We start from the raw sequence: 7,253 nt of genomic DNA on the forward strand, positions 1-7,253 counted from the left end.
CCTGCTTGTTCCCTTCCCCCTCCCCCATTTCCCCAATAACACAGTCACGTGGTCTGGGGGTTCCGGGGAGCCAACTGCAGGAAAAGAGGTTCCAATTTCACATATATATGATTCACCATTTTCTCTCTCCCCTTTCATGGCTTATATATTCCCCGTGTCTTTACTATTGTCCATCCCTTTGCTTGTTGGCGTTCAATTATATTAGGTTCTATTGGCCACTCTGGCAGTTGTACTGGAGGTAGTTCTAGAATATCCAAAAAGGCCTGCAAGTCCTATAGCATCCTGCATTTTGCTGTTCTTCCATTTCTATGTGCTATCAACTGGAATGGGAACCCCCATCTGTACTTTATCTCTTTTTCTTGTAAGATCTCTTAGGGGTTTCAAAGCTCTTCTAAGCATCAATGTTTGTCTTGAGATATCAGGGAAAATAGTTACTGTGTACCCATCATATGTTATTGATTTCTTCTCTCTAGCTGCCACTAGAATAGCTTCTTTCTCAATATAATAGTGTAATCGGCATATAGTATCTCTAGCTCTTGTGGAGTCTCCTCTAAGAAATCCGGGTACTCTGTACACTCCATTGATAATGAATTCAGATTCTGGACTTTTGTGCATTATATCGTTCAATATGGCCTTTGTTGTTTGAGAAAGAGCATGCGTCTCAACTGTCTCAGGTATACCTCGTATCCTTATATTATTGCGTTTACTTCTGTTTTCAATAACGTCTATTTTATACATCATATCCTGCATCTTCTTGGAATGGTTATTTATCGTTTGTTGTTGTATATCCAATCTAGAAGTACATATATCCAGCTTTTCCATTTCTATATTAGAAATGTCAGTTTTTAGATCTTTCAATTCCTCTTTATATGTTGCTTCTAATCTGGCGAAGTAGCCCTCCATAGTCTCTTTGTATCACGTACCTGGTAGGGAGCCGAGTTGTGAGGAGGCCTCCTTTGCAGCACGAGTTCCACACCCCTGAATGTGGAGACAGGAGGTGGGGAAACAGCGGGCAGCACCGGTGCCGGAAGATGCAGGACACGGAGCCTGGGCAGGTCCTTGAAGCCCTGTCTTCAGTGAAGCAGGAAGCAGGTGTTCATGCGGCTGGAGCAGAGCGGAGTCGGGCAAGCCAGGGTCAGCAACAATCGGGCAGCGAGGTACAAAAGGAGCAGGCAAAGGAGAATCCAGGAACAAGCAGAAGTCGGGGGCAGGCAGCAGTCAGGCAGGGTCAAGGAATCCGGGTCGAACAAAAGCACAGCAACAGGCAAGATACAGGAACACACACGCTCAAGCTGAAAGACCACTCAGCAATGATTCTGGGAGCTGGGCCAGCTTAAATAGGATCATCCCCAGACAGAGTGAGTCATTTCCTGTGCGCCATGTGAGCACGGCTTCGCGCACCCGGCTGCCGTTTGCGCATGCGCAATTGCGGCCGTCCGCGCATGCGCAGTAGTTGCCGCATGCGCAATAGCGGTCGTTTCCCGCAAATGCGGTGAACATGCCTATGCGCAGTTGTATCTATGCTGCCAGGCATGTTCTTACAGTGCCCCCCCCTAACGGGCAGCCTCCGGATGCCCAACCGGGCAAGGGTCTCAGGATGCTCCAGAAAAAACCTCCGGATGAGCCGCGGGGTGTGCAGATTGGACTCCGGCTCCCAGGAGTTCTCTTCCGGCCCATAGCCTTTCCATTTGACAAGGAATTGCAAACGCCCCCCCCTCCTCCGACAGTCGAGGAGGGACTCAACCTCGTATTCCTCACCACCATCCACGATGGTAGGGGCCGGGGGTCCAGGATCCCGATTGGGAAAAGGATCCACCACGGCCGGTTTGAGCAGTGAAACACGGGGTGGATCCGATAGGAAGCTGGTAAGGTAAGTTCATAGGCAACAGGATTGATCCGCCGCTTGACAGGAAATGGTCCCACAAACCTCCTCGGGGCAAGCTTTTTAGAGGGGAAAGCTAATTTCAGATTCAGCGTGGACAACCAGACCTTGTCTGCTGGCCGTAGATCCAAATCCCCCCTCCTTTTCCTATCAAAGTAGTGCTTGTTGGACCATATGCGGTGTTCTTACACTTTGTTTGGTAGAGATCTCAGGCATTCTCCAATATCCTGCTGCTGTGTCCCCTCTTGCTCCAACAAGTGAACAGTTTTAGTTTTATCCATACTCTGTCTCGACTCCCTCTGTACCACCATCCCCCCCTAGAAGACACCTAGATACCTTGTTAAATTCATTAGGAGGTGTTTTAGTAAGAGTTTGAGTATGGGCTTGGGAATATGCATGTGTGGCATAATCTTGCATCATATTGTCCTGTGCAGTGCTCCGTTCCCTGCCACCCAAAGGGGTATGAGAAACCAGTTACAACTTACCCCCCCCCCCTTCTGTTGACAATGTCGACCGGGTTCCAGCGAAATACGTTCCTATTTTTGTTGAGGAGCTCCTTCTCATTGACATTGCTGGTGGTAGCGGCGGCGGCGTTTTTTTTCTGCCCCCCATGTGCTGGATATAGCTGCTGGGGGCCGCTGAGATCCTGCTGAAATATCTACTGAGATCCTATTATATCTGATAGATCCAGTGGGGTCTGGGACTGACGGCTGCCAGTGGCTATCTAAATCTGGTGTCAGGTAGCCTGTTGTCCTGTTATCCAGTGTCGAGTGCCTGCCCGATTGCTGGATCTGTTGCCGGTGAAGAGAAGGCAGTGAGAGGCGAGACCTAGGAGAGGCGAGGAGGGGATCGGGGAGAGCCGGTAAGGTCATTGCTATCCCTTACCAAGGCCAGGTTCGTGGAGGGCGACGCTCGAGACCTCGGCGTCCTATGTCATCGGGCGGCACGTACCACCCGGAAGTCGCCAACATTCCACTGATCAGATGTTCAACATAATTGAACTGGAGTGTCAAAGTTCAGGCATCTTGTGGTACCCACAGGTTAGTGGCTCTCATCGTGCCCCCATTAATCTCTGTGATGAACTGGGGCTAGGCAGGGTACACGTCTGCAATTAGCAGACCAAGAAGCCCTTCAGTAAGCTCTGTTTATCTTGGATCCTCATGTCCATGTAAAGTCACACTCCTGAAGCAGCAGAAAAGTATTTTGTAGTGCACTGATGGTATCATAATGGTGTATGGACAGTTGGATCTACTGGTCTCTGCCTTATTTTTTATACAAGAACACTTGAGAGGAAAGGACTTTTTGTAGGTTGCCTATAGTAAAATATTGAATGAAGAAGTATATTGTGCAGCATATAGAAAGTCTAAGGCTGGCCATACACCTATCAATTTTTTTCGTTCAACCCGCTGGCTCAAGGAAAGAAAAAAAAAATTGACCCGATTCCCCCATCAACAGAAAAATCACGTTGATCGAGGAATCCCGCTGTTTACATTTTATTCTCAGAATACCCGATCAGAGCGGGCAGCTCATTGGCTGCCGGCTCTGATCGCTAGAAAATTTTCCAGCAGGCTCCTTCGATCAGCTGATCGAGGAATGCTGGCTGAAAGGGAGCCGACAGCCCCCCACAGTGCGAATTTTGGCAGGTACATTAAAAAACAGCTGAAGTTCGAGCAGTGTATGGGCACCTTAAAGAAGGCAATTGCACAGAATTCACCATTAACCCCTTCATGACAGGCATTTTTTAAATTTTTTGCACCCATGTTATATTCCACATTTTAGGCCTGCAAATTACTTAAAACCCCCAAACATTATATATTTTCTGAATGCCAAGACCCTATAGAATAAAATGGTGGTAGTTGCAAATTTCTATGTTGCGCAATATTAGCGCAACTCCTTATTAACCAGTTGACATCCGCGGTGTTAAACCCCCTTCCCATCCAGGCCATTTTTCAGTATTCAGCGCTAGTTACATGTTTTTTTATTATTGTTAGATTAATTTAAGTTTAAAAAACTTTTTTTTTTTTTTACTTTACGTTGACTGCTATCACATAGGGGGGGGGCTTACAAGCCCCCCCCCAAGCCCGGAAAGAAGGGCGGCAGCGTCTGGCGGGGTGGGGGAGGGGGCGGCCCCTTCTATGGGACACAGAAGCGATCTGGCGACAGGTAAGTCACCAGAATCGCTTCTGCTGTAAAGCCGACAGTCGGCTTTACAAGTTTAAACAGAGTCCCGGTGGCAAAAGTCGCTGGGAGTCTGTTTAAACAGCCCACATGCTGGTGAGGTACACTGTACGTTGTCAGTCACGAAGGGGTTAAACTATAAAAGCCCCTGAGAAATACCTATCATTGCCTTACACACATTGACGTTCATAAGAATCCTTTTTACTGAATTATGTATGTATATTATTTTTAGGAATAATATACTGAATAGACCAGGGATGCAGTTTTATAATAAGTTTATCCCTTATGACCTCGATCTCCCAAGATGGATCTGTATGGTAGAAGGCTGCCTAGGAGTATTGTGACCAGAAAGTGGCGAGGTTCCAAATTTCTTATAATTACCTTCACAATGCAAAATTTGTCTTGCAAAATTTATTTTTTTGCATTTACCAAAAAAAAAAAGACAAAGTGAGGCACTGGTCCAGAGTTACCACATAGGTTTAATCTTTCTTTAAATGTGGAACATTCATGGGTTTAGGTCTAAAGAAAGACTCTACCATCTGGGCTAGTGACTTTACATTTTCTAATGACTTTTCCTGTGGGTCACTTCAATAGAGCATACAATGTAGTATTTTTGTCTTATCTTCAAAGTTTTAAGCTCCAAAATATTTTCAATTTCATTTCCTAAATTTTTTATTGCATGGATCCGCTGAATTCACCCCATCTACATCATATTGTGTTTTTTCTATTTTTTAATTTACATTGTTTAATAGAAATCAAAGATTGTGTGAACAATAGTTTTACGTCCTCACTGTTAGTTTATGCATAAAAAAAAACACAAAAGAGAATCAGTAAATGTTAATGTCAACATAGAGAGAATTACACAATGAGGTTAGAATGTTTGTAAGGGGACAACACTAAGAAAACAGCTGAATACACATATCACATATAGGAGCTGTTTTACTTGCCAAAGCATTTATATTTGTTCATTCATTCCATACGATTCAAACGACTCTGCCACAGAACATCGCCCGTCTAGCAGGTTAGGAGACCTGATTGTTCTATGCTGCAGTTAAAGGACAACTATGAGGTGAGTTAAAATCACTCATCCTCATAGTTCTAGCCGACATGTGACAATGAAACTGTCACACGTCGGCTCAATAGATTGGGAAGTGAGCGAACACATACCGCCGCTCACTCACTTCTCGATCCTGTCCCTGCAGAGAGCCGTGACTGTCACTCACTGCTCCCCGCAGGTATTCCCCCCTCCCATCCTCCAGCGCTGACTGGAGGAGGGGGCGGGTACAGCTGGCTCTGCCTTTAGATGGGCAAAGCCAGCTGTCATTCACACAGCTGGGTGGATCTCGACAGCATTGTCAGGATCTGTCCCGGCTGCAGCGGTCTCAGTATACGAGCTGTAGCTCGCGATATACTGAGCTTTGGCAAAAGGGAAAGACGTCTCCATCACTCCAACAACGATAATAACAGCAATCAGATGCTCATTTATTGACAGATGCTGTCTCTCATTAGCAAGTGCTTTTGGGGCCACACAGGGTCCCCTTCGTCAGGCTCAGTGCAGCAAGTTTTCTTTTTTTTCTTATACTGAGCTTTGGGTCACGGGGGGACGTTAGTATATGTCCTCCCGTGACCCTTAAGAGAACTATGGGGGAAAAACACTTACCCCATAGTTCTCTTTTAAGTCACACTTAAGGGAAGAAGCCTGCACAGCATGCGGAGGGGAAATATGAAAATAGAGATTTCTGCAGGTGGAAGTTTTGCTTTAAGGTGTAACACCCCTTCGATGAACTGTAAACCTGTGTGCAGTATACATTTGTGTAAAAGCAGCGGATGATGAGGAGGCACTCTAGAACAACCTTCAAATTTTTGCTGAAAGGGGAACTCTGATGTGAAGGGCAGGGGGCTGCTAATGTGAATGGGAACTCTCATGTGAAAAGGGAGCTGACTCTGATGTGAAGGGGGAACTCAATGTTTGGTTGTTTTTTTGTGCCTAGGGTCCACCCTCCAAAATTCATATCAGATCCCTGTCTAGAATAAGGGTTTTGTATATGCCTCCAGATTTTGCATACTTTTAAAGGTGAAACACTGTTCTAGAAACATGGCATATGAAGAGGTCATGGGACAAAGGACTTGGTAAGAAAACTATACCAAACAATCAAAACAGACAGTTATACAACAGATTTTGTTGGCTCCCACATTTGCTACCAACTTTATTCCCAACTTTTGCTCCTATCTGGTTACTCCTGATATATGGCTTTCCTGGGGAAACTTCCACTAAAGATTTTTGGATATAAGGGCTAAACTACACACAATAAACCTGCTAGATGGTTTATTGAAGATTTTTAGTAGCTCAATAATGCTTCTAAACCACTAGTGATTAATCATTGTGAGCAGCAACTCGAAACAGATAAAACATGCAGGAGCATTCTCTAGTGGTCAATCCCACACAAATGGAGCACTGTGTGCAGTGGCAAAGCTAGACATTCTGTTATCGCTCCCCCAGGGAAGATGTTCTCCATCCACACACACCCCACTCTCCCGGGGGCCTCGCTCCTTTTGTTGCGGTTGTCCACAGCAGAGGTGAGGCTTCAAATCAAATTTAAAGCTTGAAATTGCTTCAATCAAGCCTCTCCTCTGTGGCTCAGCGGAGCCATTCTGAATGCCGCAGAGCAGAAGTGAGGCTTGAAAAAGCCTCAAAGTGCTGTTCTCTTCAGGCATGGTGTAGATCAGGGGTGCCCATTAGGTAGATCGTGATCTACCAGTAGCTCTCAAAGCTGATGCTGGTAGATCAGGAAGGGTGTGAATGGTGGCCCCTTTATTCCATTTTGGTATATTTATTTAGCTGTGCACACATGATTACCTATTAGCCTGAGTCTGCTGAGCCAAGCTCCCTGACACCTTACTGGTGGATACTGGTGGTTGAAGTGCTATGTATTACATCAAAGAATATTAGGTTACACAGCCTGTTGCACTACACTGTTTGCAAAATACAGCAAGGTGAGCCAGGAGAGAGACAGACAAGAGGAAGAGCAAGGAGAGACAGACAGGAGAGAGAGTGCGAGGAGAAACAGCCAGGGGAGAAAACGAGGAGAAACAGCCAGGAGAGAGAGAGGAGAGACAGCCGGGAAGATGAGCAAGGAGAGACAGCCGGGAGGATGAGCAAGGAGAGACAGCCGGGAGAGAGAGAGCGAGGGAG

The sequence above is a fragment of the Nanorana parkeri genome, unplaced genomic scaffold (genome assembly GCF_000935625.1).
Source record: "Nanorana parkeri isolate BGI_ZX_2015 unplaced genomic scaffold, ASM93562v1 scaffold182, whole genome shotgun sequence".
Taxonomy (NCBI): Eukaryota; Metazoa; Chordata; class Amphibia; order Anura; family Dicroglossidae; genus Nanorana; species Nanorana parkeri.